Consider the following 20878-nt stretch of genomic DNA (forward strand, 5'->3'; position numbering starts at 1 on the left):
TAAATCCAGGCCATGGAGTTCTATGTTTCAAAAGAAGTACAGCATTTGAAGCTTCTGTTATTAGGAGCAGAAGTAGTATAAGTAAATTATGTCATCAAAGATGCTTTTAAACAAAATAATGTGGATTTAGTTCTTGTATCCAATTCTCCGTCATAGTAGCAGTAGTCTAACAGTAATAACTAAGATGGACACAGAAGAAGGAGGTAGGAAAGAAGGGAGATGGATTCTTGAACCACAAGTTAGGAAATGAGCTCTTTGGGATGAAGAGCAGTTGACCATATTTTCACTCTCCTCAGATGTATTATTTTCTATTTTAAATCTCAAAGTACTTCTGAATTTTGTCAGGGGGTCTTGAGTGGAGTCATGTTGGGAGCTACTGCATAGGAAATGAGCACATATCCTTAGCCTTGAGTGATGGAGGTGTGGAAATGTCTTCTGCTTTGCGCAAAAGCAGGTGGACCTCACCTCCGCTCAGCAGGGGAATGAAGCTCTAGGAGTGGGCATCACCCAATGAGACTGGGCTACACCCCCCTAAAACCCAATCAGTTGCCTCATTTGGGTTGAACTTTATTGAATGTCTTCCCCTCAATGAATAGGATGGTTTTAGGCATGCTCTCTCTTTCCAAAGGATCCTTAAGGTCAAGAGCCATCCCTGATTCCTGCAAGCAAAAGGTATCTCTGTGTGTTATGGGCTTCCTTCAGGGTTTTCTTGGTTATTGATGTAGCCAGCTCTTGTGAACGCAGCTCAGGTCACCAGCCAGGCTGCCTGGTGATAGAGTCATCCTTTCTGCCTTTGGAATTGAGGGAGTTTAGATTGAGATAAAGATAATTGATCAGTGCACACAGGCAATGCGTGCTTAGAGAAGCTGAATATTCTCTAGGCCCACAAAACTTGGCATCGATCTGATTTAATTCACTAACAGAACTTAAGAGAACTGCAAATGAAAAAGGGGATTGGTCTGCAATCAAGGCATGCAAAGAACAGAACCACAGAGGCATGCACAGGCAGTGCCCATGCTGCCTGATTCCTGGGTAGAGCAATCCTGATCCAGTGCACAGGTCCTTGGTAGATCCTTGGCAGATAAACTCTTCATGTGGAAATGGATATTTTGGGGGGCAATATTACTCCCCATTCCTTACGTGGAAATATTCTCTACAAGAAACATCCCTTTCTTCTCTTTCCCATATTACTCCTTCCCACAGTAGGAGAAATGTCTTTTCTAACAACTAAAACATGTTAGAAAAAGATGGTGTTCTCCCCCGCTCTCCTCCCCAGTCTTCTTTTTGGAAACTAGCCTCACCATAGGATGGATGCCTACATTTTGGCCTTCTCTACTGCCCTGTTATCAGGGCCTGGCTATGGCAGTGAGAGTAACCTTACCAGTGGCAAGGTTCGATGTCTAATTCATTGGAGAAATATTATCAAGTTCACTTAGTTACATAACTAAAGCTATGGCTCTCATCTAGTCTTCATCAGTTTTAAAGTTGGCATCTTAAGCTCTATATGATTGACACCATATTTGACTTTTATTTGGTATCAAATTGGGTGGGGAAGGAAGGGATGCTGTCTACCAGTTCCCTTTATACACTGCCAGATAAAGCAGATTATTTTATACTCTTGTCATTAAATACCCAAATCACACACCTAACTCCTTTTGTTCTGACTCCATACTTATCAACAGCCTTTGGATAATTACTTGCCTTTTTATGAGGCTTGTTAAAAGGAAAATTAGGATGTGTACCAAAAGATATTAAGTGCCTGACCTCCTTAGTAGATATATTCCTTCTGGTAAATTCATATGTTGGCATATATATTTCACTTTTGTGAGTCCTGGTAAATTGTGTCTGCCAATAAGAGATAGGTATGTCAACAGAATGATCTTTAAAATTTTGAGAACAATAACTAAAGTTCCAAGAGCTTTTACAATTCAATCTAATCCTTTCTGGGGAGGGGAAGAGGGGCCACTGGAGATTGAACCCAGGGGCACTTTACCCCTGAACACATCCCAGGCCTTTTTTTTTTTTTTTTTTTTTGGTTCTGAGGAGTTTTACCATTGAGCCACATTGACAGCACTTTTTATTTTTTATTTGGAGACAGGGACTCACTAAGTTGCTGAAGCTGGCCTAGAAGTTGTGATTCTCCTGCCTCAGCCTCCCAAGTCACTGGGATTACAGTTGTGTGTACTGAGCCCGGCAATCCAAACTGCTTTTAATCAGCAAGAGCTGTGTGGTCTGATTAAAGTGAGAAAATGCAGGATTGCTTTATATGCAAATGTGCTCTCCTTTAGGTGTGAGTACATTTATTTATCTTAAGAACTAGGGAAAATAAGATCGAAATCAGAGGTATGGCCATGTGGGTGGAAGTTATACACTCTAAACTGACTTGAAAATTAGATAATGATGATAATGATTCATATGAGCCATATGAAGTTTTCCTCTTTACTTTTGTAGTTCTTATTATAGTGTGCTAGAATGTACAGAGATCATTATGTTCCATCCGCAACACAGGCAAGATCCAAATTTGTCCTAGGACAATCTTCAAATTATTAAGAGGCTGAGAAAGTAGCTCTAAAAACTAAGTTGAGATATAGCCTCTAAAATTTTCCAGGATGATATATTTTCTTTGTAGAAAAGCATTTTTCATATTTCAGAAGATTTAGATCCAATCACAGAAATGTTTAAGGGAACCAAAACGTAGTATTCATATTTTTACATTAATTAATCTGTACAAAGTCACTATATTTAGTGTTGGATTATATAAAACTTTAATCTGTTAAAATAATAGGTCAAACTTTTAACACCATTTAAAAATGTTTAATTGGAAATTAAACATTTAGAATTGTGGTTCTAGACTGACTATAATTAAGTGTATTTGAGAATTTGAATATTTAAGAAATTTTGAAATCATTCTAAAAGTTTCTTGTATCAAATTTATAAGTATAGCTTAATACTTAAGAAAGCTTATTAGATAATTTATGTATATATAGAAAAGTTGAGTGATTAAAGGTATTAATGCATTTTAAACTATTAAATGAAATTTAATTAACAAGGATTAAGACTGGTTCCAGACAATAATTAAAGGCCTTGTTTAAAGTGACTGAAAATTTTCTATTTTTGTAAATAGAATAATAAGGTTTGTAAAGTGAAGTGAAACTGTAAAAAAGAACTAATTCTTTTTACTTACAGCTTTAATAATAAATTGAATAGTTTTTACATAACCTACTAATGATTTTTTTCCCATATAAAAACCAACCTGGAAGAACAAAGATTCTCATTTAATAGGAAGCAACTTTAGTGTACAGATGAATCAAGTTTCTGATATCAAAATGTTGAGGTCATTGGGTAGATTTGGCCATGGGAATTTACTAAGATAATGCCAACTCAAGATGATTCTTGGGAGATAAGGAACTGACTTTTAACATACTACATTGTACTGACCACATTATTAGCAATTCTTTTCCTTTCAGAAATTTTGTCAGCCATTTTAGTGTTTTATTAAAATAAGTTACTTCCTTAAAGAACTGAATATTTTAAAATGCATCATATCATTAAGATTAAAACATATACTTTGAAACCAGGTGTGCTGGTGCACACCTATAATTCCAGTATCTCAGGAGCTGAGACAGGAGGATCACCACTTTGAAGCCAGCCTCAGCAACTTAGGGAGACCCTATCTCAGAATAAAAAATATGAAGGACTGTGAGGATGTAGCTCACAGTAGTAGAGTACTCCAGGTTCAATCCTCCATACCCAAAACAAAACAAAACAAAACAATACTAAATTACATGGGCTGTGGATGCAGTTCAGAAGTTGCACACTTGCATAGCATGAGGCCCTGGGTTCAATCCCTCTTACCACAAAGAAACAAAAACATACAATTTGATTTTTATAGTTCTAATGCACCTCATCTTTGGTACTAATGAAGACCGGTTTGTAACTCTAATAATATAATGCACCTAACTTCATGATGACTTTGCACCTCAAAAGAGCTATTGTTCCTTCCCTAGGTCCTATTGTGGTATGTGACTAGGTCACTGGCTAGCAATGGCAAGAGAGTTTAAAAGCCAGGTAGACCTTGTTTTGAATTCCAGGTCAGACTTGTACTTGTTTTGAGAATTTGAGAAGATATTTAAACTCTTACCTTTCTGTTTTGGATGATAATAATGACATAATTGGGTTGTGGTGAAGTTGGGAAGTATTGTATAGATACAGTTGTTTCACTGGCCCTCAATGGATCATAGATACGATTCTTGTGGGTAGTCTGTAAACAAGGGCCTATGTGAAATTAGATGGGAAAGGGTTAATTTCTCCTTACAGAGGGTTCAGTGTGTGTGTGTGTGTGTGTGTGTGTGTGTGTGTGTGTGTGTGTGTGTGTGTGAAGGACCAGCTGCCTTGTCAACATGCTGCAGTGAATCATGGCTGGCTGCCAAACAGAGGCTGCAAAGACCCTTTTGCTATCAGGCTTCAATCTCTATAGAGTGAATGATACCCAGCCAGGACTGGACTTCAGACTTCATAGAGTTAAAGCCTCATGCAATCCCTCAGAGATCACATGCTGTGAGAATAACCTTTAGGCCCAACAATTGTCCACACAGGTTTTGAATTGCTTACTTAATTCTTTAGGGTTTCTTTCATTTACCGGCATATGTCCAGGTGTTGCTGTTGTCCGTATAGTCAGTGAATGAGTGTCTCCACACCTCAGACCCAATGGTTATTGGAAGCAAAGTATCAGATTGCAAATCTCTTCTGTGAAAACTATAAGAGACTATCTTTTTCCCCTTTTCCATATTGTTGTGGCTGATGAAAAATTCTGATAGTGGCAATTTGTATCAAGCCCCAACTCTAAACAGTATTCAGAGAATCAAATAGAACAATCTCCAGTTGAGAGGACGGGGTGAGGGTGGGGTTGGAGAGGGTAGAAGATGCTGACAAGATTTGGATGCAAAAATAGTGAAGCTTTTTAAAGATGATATAAAGAGGGAAAGGATAGCTCCTGCCTTGACAGCCTCATTGAAATTCAGTATTTTTCAATGAAGCCTTTGTACATCTAAAGACACCTTTTAAATGGAACAACAGAGATAGAATCTAATGAATACCAGAGGAAAACTGACACCAATTCCATGAATTAAAGGACACCGAAATAAAACACTTGACCATCATCCCAAACACACTTTGTTAATGTCTTCTTTTTGATGTGCCAAAAGTCAAACTTTTCCAATAAAAATTTTCATTGAATTTTTCCCAATTTGGTCTAAAGGAAACTGAATTTTTAAGGCATAAAGTATATATTGATTGGTTTACTTTGCATTGCCTTCAAGGGTTAATTATTCGTCTTATGACGTTGTAGGTTTTGATAGGGGAAAACTATTTTTAAAAAAACTATTTTTAAAACTATTTCAGAGAAGTTAATTTTCAGATTGGAAAAATGTTTACAGAGTGCTCGTAGGAGTTGCTACAACTGGGGAGATAAACAATAGGTGTTCTCTTTAAGGAGCTTACAGTCTGGTGAGGAATATAGACAAATGTGTAATTACGATGAACACTTTACCTGCTGAAAGAGGTTTATACAGTGTGTTACAGAAGCAGCAATGATGGGCATGGAGTTAAGCCTGGGGTTGTCAAAGAGTTGGTTTTAGGCCTACCGTGTTGAAAATGCCAGCAAGCTGTCTGTGGGATGCTGGATTTACCTTGCAACAATTTTGGAGTAAAAGCTGCAGATGGAGCTCTAGGGAATATCCACAACTACAGAAAAATCAAGCGCCGCTGAGAAGCATTAGGCACTCATGTGGAGATGCTGGATTTTTCCTTATGATTAATTTTTTAAATGCCGTTTAAATATAAATATTACTAAGGGTCGCTTTGAAACTAATAGAAAAAGATTTGATGAGGAAATTCATCAGGAAAATGTAAAAAGGAAGCAAACTCTTGAGAAGATCACAGTTTCTAATCTCAACTATATAGAGCCTTTTGACTAACTCCTCCTATACAATCTATGAAATTAATCAAAAATCAAAGAAATCAAATAAAATTATGAAAGTAATAAAAATTAATCATAAATTGATATAAAAGGGTCAAGTGTTCCAGTTCACCTTAGTTTATTTGTGGGTTATTTAGGTCTAAGGGGTTCTTGTGATTTCCTGATTATGGCACAGATATGTTTTTGGTAATGAATTCAAAAAAAATTTCAGAATCTTATGGAAAATACAAAATTACTCATAATTTTACCTCTTTCCTGCTCCCCTCTTATAATCTTTTAGTATTTTGATATTTTCTACTATATATATATATATATATATATATATATATATGTATATATATATATATTTGTGAAGGTACATAAGTGTGTGTATTTTCTGTTCCATTTTAATATGGGGGACATGAAATAATTTCTCTTGCCACTATCCCATTATCAAGAAAGAATCAAGAATAAATCATTTCTCTTGCCACTATCCCCTTAAATGCAGATAGTAGCATGGGTCAGTAAAAAGAAGTAACAATTAAAAGTATCCAGATCCATTTGAAATGGGGCAAATTGTTCAATTTCTGAGTAGGTTCATCAGATTTAAATTTCCAGCTCTTGCATTTAAAAGCATGCAACCTTGGGCAAATTCACTCATCATCAGGAATTTTAGTTTCTTTATCTGTGAAATGGGGACAATGATACCTAGCATGCATGGCAGCTGGGAGGGATTAGATGAGATAGTATGTGTAAATAAAGCTTCTTTACGAAGAAAAAGCAAATAAGAGCTGAGATAAAGAGTAGCTGTAGAAGTAGGTTGGGATGGAAACTACTTAGGAAGGGTCAGCATGGATGACATGGATGTCAGAGGAAGACATCTTAGAAGGCACATGTCATAGGAAGGGTAGAAGCTAAAATATTCTAGGCAAAAGGCAGAGCAAGAAGGAGATTGAAGTGTTTGAGAATCCATGCATAGACCTGTGGAGCTCATGCACAGTAATTAAGGGAAGAGTCCAGAGATATACACAGGGACAAATATCAGGCAAGACCTAATAACCACGAAAGGAGTTTTCAATTCACTCTAAATGTGATGGAAAAGGTATTTCAGTATTTAAGCAAATGAATTACCTGATTGTATTTATGTTTTATGGACATCACTCTACTTTTTTACAGAAAATGGATTGAGGGGATCAAAGACAGATGTGGTAAAGGCTACGAAAGTAGTCCAGTGGAAACAGGGTAGTTTTCTGGACTGGGTTGGTGACAACAGACAGAGATTAAGACAGATTTGAGGACTATTTTATAGAATCGATAGAACTTTCCACTACAGTGAACACAGTATAAGAGAAAAGAAAGGATCAAGAATAAATCATGACTTCTGGCTAAAAAGTGGTTTGTATCAATGGTGACATCTTGTCGAGAAGTGAGATGATGATCCACCCAAGAGCATTTCATTTTGTGCACATTATGTCTGAGATATCCTGTGACAGTTTGGGTACCAGCGTCTGGAGGTCTGGGCTAGAGATGTATGTTTAAGAGTCATTGAGATATATACGTAACTTAAAGCTTGAGAACTAATTGAGATTATATAAGGGAAGGGAGAGACCGTAGGCCAAAAGAAAAGGAAGGAAAATAACTGGAAAGGACAAAAATGGCTCAGAAAATGCAGCTGCTCCCCATTCCATCATCGCCCAGTGCCCTGCAGGGAGAATGAGCTCTTGAAATTAATCCTGGGTTAATTTGGTGGAGTAGGGAGGGGACAGTAGAGACATATATGAAAGTCTTAAATAGAAGCAGCTGCTAACTCTTCTGGGTAGTAATTTGATGACTCTTTAGCTTCAGTGGAATAATTTTGTTGAGTAGATGAAACAGTTTAAAATATGCTTAAGCTGAACTGTGTATACCTTTACATATTGCCATTTTTAAAAAAACTTTATGGGTATATTCACAGAGGATATTTTCAAGTGGAATTGAAATGTTTTTTGGATATAGAAAACTAGGATATACCATATGCCTAGATTTGAGTTAACTTAATGAGCAAATATTCCTGTTAAAATTCTAAAATACTATGTATCTGTTAATGATAAGCAATCATTTCTACTTGTGCTTTTCACATTGTTATAAAAGAAAGAAAAATTATATCTGTAGCTTATATATATATACTACATCCATAGTGTCTAGTAAGTGATTTTGGGTTGGTATTCACTGGAAAGCAATCATTATTTTAAAAACTAAGAAACTTTTTTCTTCATTCTCCTTATTTAACCTGTTGGCTTGGGAACTTTTGTTTTCTTTCTTTTTTCCAAGGCATGAAAGAGGCGAAAATCTAAAGCATCCCTGTTACGCCCTGCACTGATGTTACTAAGTTAAAAAACAAGTTCAGCAAGTTTTAAAGAAAAGACCTGTTAGTTAAGTAGAAGGCAAATATTTTCTTTAGTGCTAAGGGGAAAGGGGAAAGTCTCATATGACACATAGATGTTCTATCAATTCTCACCTTAAGCCCTTTTATCTCAGAGGAGAGAGAGACAACAAAACAACATGAGTGAAACAAGGAGAACTTATATTAATGAAATATTTTCTCGCATAAAATGCAAAAACGTGATGATGCTATTTAATTCAGCTTCTCTGTATTTTTTCATGTAAAACATAAACTCATGATAATTTTGGATGCGTTTTTGACTGGGATGGAGCAAGTAAGGATAGCAGCTGAAATGACACTGCTAAATGAGGTAAGGAAAATTGGAAAAGGAAGTACATTCTTGAGTTGGCCCCATTGCATACAAATGACAGAGATGATCTCTGCTTTTCCTCTCCTGAACAGCACCTCACTCAGAGGTAACATCCCAAAGGCTTTACTTATCCCCTGGAAGACAGTGAAGTGTGGACATGTTGGAACTGAAACAAGGCTTTGGGAATGAACTCTGGAGCTGAGAGGGATTTATTTCAATAGTAACTCTGGTTGCGGGGAACTCTATTTGAAAAGAGGAGAGTAAAAGTGTTAAATTTTAGAACTGCGAAAGTGACTATTCGTGAATAAGGTTGATTTCTGCTCCTTGTGGTTCTTTCAAATCAGCTCCAAATGAGTGTTGCCCTGAGAAACTAAATGAAGAATTCATACCCAAACTTTGTACAGGAAAACACTAGGATCCTGAGCCTCTCTGATCATGAACCTATTAAAAGAAGTGCAATATTAGTTAGAGGAGGACCACATGACCCTTATACATACACATCCTTCTTCCTCCTCTACTGAGGAAGGAGTAAGAATGACCAGCGGAAAAAAAGAAGCACAATGCCACAAGTTGGCCTACATCACAAGATCACGGAGGCACTGACATGAGGTCAACCATGGCAGTGAAAACTGAGTCACCATCTTGGCACCTGTGACTATGGAACAAATCTATAAGGAGACATGCGGGCTGGGTGGGATAAACTGGATCTTGTAGAAAGAAAGAAGGTATACTATCTTGCAGTTTAAATATGAACAAGGAAAAACCTGTGGTTGTTATCTCACTCTCTTGCCTCTGCAAACATATTCTATTACGTTGATGAAACAGGCCACACATATTCCATTTAGGGCTTGTACTAAAAATTTTTAATGACATTATGGTCCAGGCACTAAAAAGTTGGAATGAATGCTCTGAAGCCCTGAAAGAGATCCTGGAAGATATGTGTACTCTCAAGATTATTGCTCTATTTTCTTCTTAGTACAAAATGTTGAGAGTAGACAGATTGACTAAAGAGAGAGACTAGAGAGAGAGACTCAAAAGGCTCAGAGCAGCAACTAATAACCAAGTAGTTCAGAAGAATTCAGTATTTTATGACTAGGATGGCCTTGTTAAAGTTTGCCAGAAGAATATGAGCTCTGAAAAAATCAGATTGCGATTTCCAAATGTTCCCTACTTCTTTAAAACTCAAATCGATGGTGTGTAGCATATTTTTTATGTTTTTGTTCAATCAACGTACCTTGGCATGCATCCTTGGTCATTCATCATGTATTTATGTTACTAAACATTAATTTTTATAGTAGAAATATTTCAGAACTTATTTTGAAGCTTTCATTATACCTCGGATCTATAATCAAAATTGAATTATTATCTAGTGGCTTTTATTGGTACAGATGAAGATTCCATTTATGTATGGAAACAAAATTTTAATGTTCTACGTGCATTTGAAATATCACAGGGCTCTTTAAATAAATATTTGGGAGGAACTGGTTTAGCATATCTTTCCAAGCATGGTTTCTAAAAAAGGCAATCAAACTGGCAAATAAATTTTGCTGCTCAAAAATTACAAAGATTACTAATAGGAAAGATTTTTTGTTTTCCCTTTGCCATTGCTCGTAGCAATCAAGTTTCGAGAACTCTAGTTGAATGCACTGACTCCTGAATGGAGCTCATTTGTGGTTCTGGCCAGAATGCCCACATGGAGTGAGTGTCCTGACCAAGCAGAGCAGAGCCTGCAGACTGAGTTGCTTTCAAGCACCTGAGTGAAGTTTTCTACCCTCCTCCAGTAGCTAGTGATCAAGTGCCACCTTTCCGAGGGGACAGCAAAGTACTGTGATCCTGGCAGACACAACTGACTCAAACCAATGGGTCAGCTCAGAGCTCCCTTGGTTTCAAAAAGAAGGAAAATCAGCTATTAAGAAAATTGGAGGACCCTTATTTTATTTACTTATTTACATGTGGTGCTGAGAATCCAACCCAGTGACTCACACATGCTAGGCAAGTGTTCTATCACTGAGCCAGAAAGTTATAAATGAATGATAAAATAATATTCAGATTCATTATTGTCTGAAAAGTGAGTATTAAAATAAGTGTAACAATTTTTGCCTGTTAGAATGTTAACAATTAAAATATTAATTGTTTGAGTAGGAACTAATGGGTAATGTAAAATGCAGAAGGGAGTAAATCTGAAAGTTAATTTAAATACATATAAACATGTATACATCACAAAAAAAAAAGAAAACTGGAGTAATTATCTCTTTTGGAAAATTATAGGCAGCATTTAATCTTCTTCCATGTGCTTTTTCCCAGAATTAGAAGAAGGATTTAAAACCACAACAACAAAAGAAACCCAAAACAAAACAATATTCAGCTTCCATTATCAGGTAGTTAGGTAGATTGGCATGGAGACAGCCAGTTAGCTAGTGAATAGGAATGCCATCCTGTCAACTCTGCCTTTTCTGATTCCAGTCTTTCTTCTTTATTTGGTGCCCTTTCCTCTCCTTCTCTTCCTTCCCCTCTTCCTCTGCCCCCTCCTCCATCTCTCCCTACCTTTCTGCTGTAACTCCACTCACCTAGTGCTTCCTTCATCCTTTCTTCCAATGCTGCAGCACATATAAACAAGCACAGTGATGGAAATGTGGTAGAGTTTTGGAGGGTAAAAGTTTTGGGGGTGCCTAGGACAGATTTTATGATGTGGTATTCTCAAAGATTCAATATGTTAAAATATGCAGCTTTTGTATAATTAAGATCACTAAAAAATATACATATATATAAGGGATACAGATTAAACTAAATCTGCCTTAGTATTGCTAACTAATTAAACTAAGTGGAGACTCACGATTTGTTATCATTTTTACATTAAGAAAATTTCTCAAATGGAGGGTAATTACAGCAGAAGCCTAATTAGATGCTAACAGATCATACTCTTTCTGTTCTGATGCATTAATGATTTCTTTTGTGTTATAATTGTTGTACTCCTCAGGGCAAGTTAAATGTTTCTTTTGCAATAAAATAAAATTGCAAAGTGGGGAGGGCAACACTTGAGAAGAAGTCGCTGTTTTGAGATGAGTTTGATATTTCTAGTCAAATTCATTGCAGTTTTATTATCAATGTTGCAAAAATTTCTAAGACGTTTGGCACTGCTGTTAGTTTGAGCAGAAAACATATCTTTTGAAAATCACACCTTTCTCTTGGTCTATTAAATTGAAATTCCTAAGAGTACTCATTCTGGGTTATTATTGATTATTGATGTATCCACTATTTTGTGATAACTGTTGTCATAAAAATCACAAAATATTGTCATTTTTCCCAGTAAATGAAAGAATGACAGGTTAAATGCATAATGATTGATGCATTTGATTGAATTAACTAAAGAAAGATGGACACTACTTTTTTTTAACACAAAATTGTACCTAAATGAATATCCAATGTATAAAAACTAAACTGAATGTGGGCACTTGATACAACTGTTTATTTTAATCATAGCCATCTTTAAAGTTGAAAAATTGACTAAGAATAATAAGGAAAGTAAATTTAACAGTTAAAATTCCTAGATATATCCAGAAGCACCATGAGTATTTGATTTATGTAACACAGAGGCCATTTCTGAAGCTCTCTTAGAAACAGGAATTTGGTTTTATTTATTGCTTTTTAACCAAAAGAATATTTATACCATATATCTAACTTGGAAAGCCTTAAAAATTGACATGAAATTGTCTTTTTCGAAACACTGAACTATTTTCATAAATAAAATTGAAGGACATTTCCCATATCAGATCAGTAATTAGTATTTAGGAATTTTAAAAAGAATGTTAGAATATGAATATTTTGCCTCTAAAATTTTGTTACATTATCCTAAAAATTATCCTTTCTAACTAGAGATAACAAAATTTTAAGTATGTGATCTAATTTCTTAAATTTGTAACTATATTATTAAACTTAAAAAAGTTACTAGAATATTAATGATGAGAAGCTTTTACTTTTCCCTCAGGATAGAGAGCTGTTAAGCAACTTGTCCTGCCTCATTAAAAAGACAGCTCTGAACTTCATTTTTCTGCTTGCCAGTCCACTGGTCATTTCACTCACTGTATAGACTTGGAGTGTCTCAGATACAAAATTAGACTGGGTGGTGGGGAGATCGGCTAAAAGTAGAATTTCCTCCAAGTATTTTCTCAGAGTCTCTTTCTAAAAGATTAGTTCAGTAATACTTGTATGACCAGAGGCCACTTATCTTAGAACCTTAACTACATAGAAAATTGAGAAGTAAACACACACACAAACACACACACACACACACACACACACACACACATTTAAATCCTTATGCAAAAAAAAGACATCACAAAATCCTCACTAAAGCTCATTAATTTTTCTAGACTCTCATTAGAGCCTATTTTGTCTCATCCTGCTTCCTATTCTATTATCTAAGTTCTCCAGATTTTCTGCCCAAAGTAAAATTGAAGATCTATCATTTGCTCTTGATAAGGAAGAGAGCTTGCCTCAGAGCTTGGAGCAAACACATAATAACCAGTAAAATAGTAAACAAACCTGAAAATACCAGCCTGAGGATACAGAAAATTATGTTATGAATGCACTAAGTAGAGAAGCTAACAACCTGCTTACATCCACAAGCTGTGAGATCAACACTGTGAAGAGACTCTAATGCGTTCACTGCTAAATCTCAAGCATGTTTCAGCAATCTCTGCAGGTTTACACATGCAAGTAGTTCCAGCTGTAGGGCTTGGGGTTCATGTCTGAAGGCTCAAGGCAGACTCAGGCTTACTGCTTACAGATTTCAGTATCCAAGGAAGTCCAACGCGTGTGCGTGTGTGTGTGTGTGTGTGTGTGTGTGTGTGTGTGTGTGTGTGTATGTTGAAGGGTGGTCATAGTCGGGGGGCACTGATTGTAAATCGTATTAAGAAACAGACATTAAGCAAGTTGTAACATTATAGTAGCTTAATGATCCATTCTCAACAGGTCCCCACAAGCAAGAAAGCAACTGAAAGAGTGAACAAGGTCTAGCTTCTGTGGGGGAGGGAGAGAATATCGAGAACAGAATAGTCAAACAGACAGGATTTGAAGAAGGATTTCTGATTCTAAATAGGGTTCTAAATCAGAAAGGCAGAAACAAGAGATAAGAGCCCCTAAATAGAATTTGGTCAAGAGAGTAGGGCCAGGAGGAATAGGCTACTGCTGAGAGACAGGCATTCTAGAGAGCTCTGGAACAATTTAGGGTTGTCCTTGCTGTTGTACTATGTGCAATACCAGGGGTGCTCCCTCCTTCCCTTCTCCATTCCCGTCTTCCTCCCTTACTTCTTCTCTTCCTTCTCTCCTTCCCTTCTCTCTTTCCTGTTCCCTTCCTTCCTTCCTTCTTTTCCTCCCTCCTTCCTTCTTTCTTTGTTCTTCCTTCCCTCCCATTCTTCATTTTCTCTCTTCTCTCTGTTCTTTCCTTTCTCTCTTTCTTATTAGTTTATTATCTCCAGTCATCTCTTTACAGCTTTGATTCTATCCACCTCTTTTGTGTTTCAAAAATATATTACACACATATTACTTATAAGCCAGAAACACTGTGTGTGTGTGTGTGTGTGTGTGTGTGTGTGTGTGTGTGTACAATCTTCCCTCCTAACTCAAGGGTTCTGCATTTGCAGATTCAATCAACTGCATATTGAAAATAACTTCATGTAGGGATAGGGTTGTAGCTCAGTGGTAAAGTGCTTGGCCAGCATGGGTGACTCCCTGGGTTCGATCCTCAGCACTACATAAAAGCAAATAAATAAAATGAAGGTTAAATTCTTTAAAAAAGAAAAGAACTTTGTGTATATACCAAACACATACAGACCTTGTAGATTTCAAGTCTCATTGTAGTTATGCTTCATTTGAGGCAACATTGTCATCATACCTTGTTCTCCACTTTAGCTATGCTTGTTATACTGTGATGCATTTAAGATGACTACTTTGACTTCTTCTTCTGTTCAGAACAACTTCAGGTCAGTGTGTCACAGGCAGTTATTTGCCCTCTTGCTCCCACTCCATACATAAATCATACCTTCCTGTTTTTATCAGGTCTCATATTTATGTATAGGAAATTGGACATTATAGATAATACATTGTAGCAACTCTAGGACCTGGTCCCCTTTCCTGCTTTGGGATTCTTTATTGCCACTTGTGTGGTTTTAAGTGACCAGCTGCATTTCTGGAGGGAGGTCTATACCCCCATGATGGTGACCATCTGAGATTGCTCCTCAGGGAGGCACAGCTTGGCTTTTTCCCCACAGTTTCCCTGGGATGGCAGTGGTACTGGTAGAACTCTCTACTCTTCCCTTGACCACAATCAGGTGTTAAACTCCATTAAATGTCTACTGCTAACTGTGCTGTTTCAACAATGCCCTGGGCATAAGTTCCTTTAGTAACCAATCCAATCAAAATATAGCTTCTTCAAAAGAAGAACATTGGCTTCTGAGGTCAGGGTTTGGTATTTGTTCTGACTCCAGAATGACTCCTCCCAGCTGTCTGAAACACAAGTTCTCTCCTGCAAACTAGTTGTCTACCTCTAGGCTGAATCTTCATTAGATCCACCAAATTGCCTTTTATCACAAGCTCCACTGTTCCTGAGAGCACTGTTAGGCTTCTGCTTCTCCATGTTTTATTGCAAATGAAGTCATTTCCTTTGGGAAGAGATTAGGAGCTGGATGTTTATGCCTTGCTGCTACCTCCAGGCTTAAAATCTCTGAGAGTTTCAGAGTTGGAGATGGGGGCCATGGCAAGCTTCAAGTGACACCCCCAATAGCTGATTGATGGGTAGGGTAGCAGCAGTCTGTAGTCTTTCTGGCTTGCCTCTCTTAGCATGAAACCACCAAGTCATGAGATGGAATGAGGTTGACTGGAGCCCCAATATTTACAATGTGCCATGGGTAAGGACTTGAGTCTGAAGGAGGAAGAGAAAATTGATAAAATGTTGTTGATATATTCTCAGGGAATCCTGAGAAGAAGGAACAAATCTTAATTTATTTTTAAAATTACTTCTATTTTCTTTAGGCAGCCAAGACACTGGGGAAAAGACTGATTTTAAAACAAGGAATCTGTTGGGAAAAGGCAGCAATTTAACTACAGATAACCCCAGAAATCCTCCTCCCTTCCCTAATATCTTCTTTTTTAAAGTGTCTGACATTTGTGGAACTACTTCTAAACCCAGTAAGGATGGAACTTTTTACTTTAGCCTTGCAAAAGTAGATGTAATGTTTGCTATACAAATTTCTCACTTAAATTTATGTTTATAACTTCCTACTATACTCTTGAAAATAGAGTATCATTTCCTGGGTTGAAGCTTTGTTCTGTGTTAGTGTCACATGAGCTCTGGGTGTCTGGTGGGAGACTCCAGTGGATAAGTGCTGGGAACTGCTGAGCTGGGGCCCTTGGGAAAAAGGGGCCTCTTGTGATGTATGGAGGGGGTCAATAAACACAATCCCTGAAGAACTTTTGTTGAACTTGTTAGGTTTATGGCTAGTGTCAAGTCCAAAGAGCAAATGAAGATGGAAAAGAAAGCTAAATAACAAAGACAGAGGCAGAGAAAATGGAATTGGAACAACATCAGATTATGAGGAGTTGATTGCAAAAGTGCTTCAAAACAAATGGAAAACTGTCATGGAGCACCCATCTGTTTTCTCCAGATTTGTAATGGGATGTAGACATGAGGCTAGTGACTTCAAGTAGATGTGGTTACACAGCGTGGCTAATGATCATTGACTCCTCCAGATGAATGACCTGGTCCCTAGGTTAAGGCACTCTAGACATGAGGAGAATTTAATGGTCATGGCCAAATACAAGTTCCTTATTTCTCCCATGTATTTCTACCTCTTTTTGTTTCTCATCTTCTTAGTTGTCAAGATCTTTGAAATGATTCAATATTGATCTTTCTTAAAGTATGTCCAATAGAGTATTAGTATTTCTCAAAGTATGTCCAATATTAGTAAGAATTTCTTTTTCTTTCTCTAGCACCTCCAATGCATGTGTGTATAACACACACACACACACACATGCATACAACTACTACTGGATCAAGAATATTTAGGAAATTCTGACTTACTTATATAAAGTAAGAGATTTCTTTCTTCTAGGAGTTTTCAGGACCTCTAAAATTTTGAAGCATTTGCCAGTGCCCTAGGAGGCAAATCTAATAGTTAACACTTCCTATATGCATCTGCCCTTAGAATACTTAAAAGATAGTGGTTCACAGAATATTCTTTGTTAAATACCGCTAACAATTGTCTGTCTGCTGTGTCCTTGTCTCCACTGCATCCTATATATACTACTATCAGAATAATCTTCCTAATGATCACACAGCCACTTATTTCTGGGCAATTTCTGTGTTCTGTGTCAGCTATTACAAGACTCTGCAACCAGACAACCCAATATCGCATTTTGGCTCTTGCTTACTAAATACATGACCTGTCTTAGCTTCCTTATACATAAAAATAATTGTTTTGAACATTAAATTATTATTTTATAGCACTCAGAAACAACACTTTCTAGCATATAGAAAGCACTATAAAAGTTTTTTGCTGAAATTTCTCTTAGGGAGAGGAGAGTATGAAAACAGACTTATAGGGCCTAGGAAAAAAGAAGACTATAAAACAAAAAGACAGTTATGTCTTCTTCATGAAAAGTTAACAGGAATTTGGAGATGAGGTGTAAGTAGTGAGAGAGAAGATCCAACAACATGGAAGCTTTGTGGAAAAGGCTCTTGGGAAGAAGTAAGGCCCAGAGCAACCAGAGGATGTCTAGTATTTGTTTTGAGTTGTAGATGGTGCTGCTACAGAAATTCCTCCAGATTCTTTGAGTCTTTAGTCAAAGGCAGCAAGGAACATAGATGTGTGCTAGCTGTATGTTGAGAGGGAAGGAATCTTTTCCTAAAGGCTACTGCCCTTTAGGAATGTTAGTATACGTAGGTTGGCAAGAGGACCTATAAACTTGCTTATAATTCTAGAAGCATTCCCTTCTTCTTTCCCTATTCCAGAATCCCCAGGGACATTGCAGGGAGAAAACATTTTTACCCACTGCTTGCGGGAAAGAGGCTTAAGCTATTCTATTTAAACCTCTAAGGACAGTGTGACCCTAGCTAAATGTAGGCCACTCACACATTACATAATGCTCATGACCACTTTAGGAGGCAGGTGGACAGACAAGGAAACTGAGGCTTAAGGAGGTGAGATCATGAACCCTTGATCACATCACTAGCAAAACATAAAGCCAGCATCCAAATTCAGGCCAACTTCAAACTCCTGTTCTTTGTTACGTTATTCATTTTTTCCTATCAAAATGTTTCCAAGGCTGTCATCGACTCCGAATGAAGCACAAACTCCTTAGCCTAGCCTCTAGGATCTTCCTTAGTCTGGAAACTACTTTCCTAATCTGTAACTCTTAAAACTAGGGTCTAGAGGAGTTTCTCTGGGATTGAAATTCTTGGTTTAAATCTTGCTTTTTCTAGGACCCTGAGTTCAGTTCCCTGGATTAGCCTTGTGGACTGGGTCTTGGCAGAGAGTGGTTAAATCCCCTTGGTGTGAAGTGGGGTCTTTCCTTGCTTGTGAGAAACTTTTCACAACTTTTATTCTACCCAACCCCTTTGACACTGAGTTCTGTCCCTCTGCCAGGGCACCTGCCTGTGACCATTTGCTGGGTCTCTCTGACACTGCCATCTGTCTTCCTGCCGGGATTTCCACCTACTCCTTGCCAACACATTCCCCTCATACTTGGTTCCGCTTGACTGCCTGCATTTACATTGCCTTTTGATGAGTCTCCACTGAGTTCCAGTCACACTCTAATTGATTGGTCTAGTTTTTAGGTTCTGGCCATCCATGCCTGCTCTCATAACTGGGTGAGGCAATTTTGCGAAAGCTTGGATGTATAACAAATACGGTAAGTTCATGTGGGAACATTGGCCTGAATGAATTGTTGTATGTGCAAGTTGGTGACACTAGAAGGAGAAGAGGTGGAGAAAGAAAGGAGATTTAAGAACCCCAAGTTTCTAGTGGCTGTATTGTCAGTCTCTATGTCTGATCCGAGGAGTGGCTGTTGCGAACCTAGTTCACTAAGTCAACATGCAATCCACTTTGCAGCCCATGCTGTCTGCTGCCACGTTTTTAGGCCACCTTCCCTGAAGTGAGAACTAGTTCATCCCCACATTGGCAGGCTTGGAAGGTTCCTTCCCTCTGTGACCCCGTGGTAAGGTAATAGTGACTCATAAAACACCGCTAATAGAAAACTCACACCAAAATATGCATAATTCAATTCTTACCAGGTTTTTAAATGAAAATACATATATGTTTACTAAATTAATTCTATTACATCCCAAGTCTTTTTCTCTAGTCAGTTAGAATAATGTTATTGATAAAGCTAAAAAATGTATTCAAATATTGGAAATGCTTTTAAGTTATTAAAACTAACCATAGAAGCTCTCTAGAGATGTCTTAAGTCTCCTTCATGATATCTCTTCCCTTACTACTATGAATTGTGAATGGTTCATAGTGCTTTCTAAGAAAGAAAACAGACCAGAGATAGTAGAACTTAATGGCAATTATTGAATGATGACTGTCAACTTTTTTTTTGTATTCATAAGTTAATCATTCATGCATCCATTCCCTGAAATATGAAATCAAAATTCATCACATTTCTAGCTTTCCATACATGATTGTGACTAATACACACATGTGTACATGAGCATGCACACCCATTCTCCCATGCAAACTAGAAAATTCCACTCAAAGCACCACAACACCAAGCAAATATACTTGTACATATAACAGTAAAACCAGAAATAGCAATTCATCTCCTCATTAATGATATGATGCAATTCATCTACTCAGTTATTTTCTCTCTTGACTTTTCAGATATATGTAATGTATCATCACATGAAATGCAGATTACAGTTCAATATAAATTTCAATAAGACAATGAATAAATTTTAGTGTATTTATGTCCAATATGATTTTTGTTTCATGCAATTTTGGGGATGCTGTCCCCAAAATATTATTTCTTGTTTGCTTGAAATTTAAATCCCACTAGATATTCAGTATTTTATCTGACAATCCTAAGCTTGCGATATAGTGAAGTCTCCTTAATTCAGTAATGAAAAGATTTTCTCAGATTCTATTGGGTATACTCTTTCAGAAGTGAAAGGTGAAAGTAAATTTACCAATCATAGTTTATGTGTTTTGAAATCCAGCTTCCTGTACTCAAAAATCAATTTTATATGCCTGGAATATTTTTCTCCTTGGCACTTGTCAATAAATCTCCAACTGAGATTTGAAATTTTTTTGAAATTCAGATTAACGGGTGAAAGAATCCAACAGACCTGAGTTAGAAACTTATCTGTGTGGCCTTGGAGAAATCAACCAAGTCTCAGTTTCTCACCAGGTGGCTATGGGGAATTAACAACTTTCTTTGTGAGAAGCAGCTGTCATGTTAGGCATAGACAGCTTTTTCGCAACTTATTAGTTCTCTTTCCTGTAAAGATTGTGAAGACTTTGTCTCAGGTATACTTATGAGGTCTTATACTAAGGAACAACAGGGACTCATCCACATAACCACACACCTCTGCTGCTCCTTTGCTCTCCACACTTGGGCAGAATGAGTGGAATAACAGGTATACAAATGAGGTGACTTGTAGAGTGAGGAACTGGTATTACCTTACTGCACAACTGAATTTTATCCCTGACTCTGGGACTGACACCAAAGAGACTGCTTTTAAATATTTGTCCTATTTTGTTAATATCATTGCCACTAAATAAACAGAAAAGAACCGTTTTGTTTTTTCTTGTAAGGCAGGGACTTAGCATGTTCTTCGACATGAGGTATATTAGATGTCACCCACTTAATGAAACACATGTTGCCTTAGGATGAGTTCCTGCAATGCAGACAATGAATAGGGTAGACATTTTTTTTCCTAATGTGCTCTTCTACATGCAGATTATTATGCCTCCCATATTGTGAATTTTCTACCCTCCTTTTGTGGAAAAAAAAATTTAAAAAGCAGTTCTTACAGAGACAAATATAGAGCCTGCACATTGATAGCTGAACAAGAGGAGGATTAGGGAGGGAGGGAATGACAGCTGCCCTATAGAACTTGAAGAACTCTCCTATGAGAGAAAGACTTGCTCAGGGCTATGGACTCCAAAGGGAAAATTAGGGTGCAGGGCTACAA

This window comes from Ictidomys tridecemlineatus, chromosome 2 (genome assembly GCF_052094955.1).
Source record: "Ictidomys tridecemlineatus isolate mIctTri1 chromosome 2, mIctTri1.hap1, whole genome shotgun sequence".
Lineage (NCBI taxonomy): Eukaryota > Metazoa > Chordata > Mammalia > Rodentia > Sciuridae > Ictidomys > Ictidomys tridecemlineatus.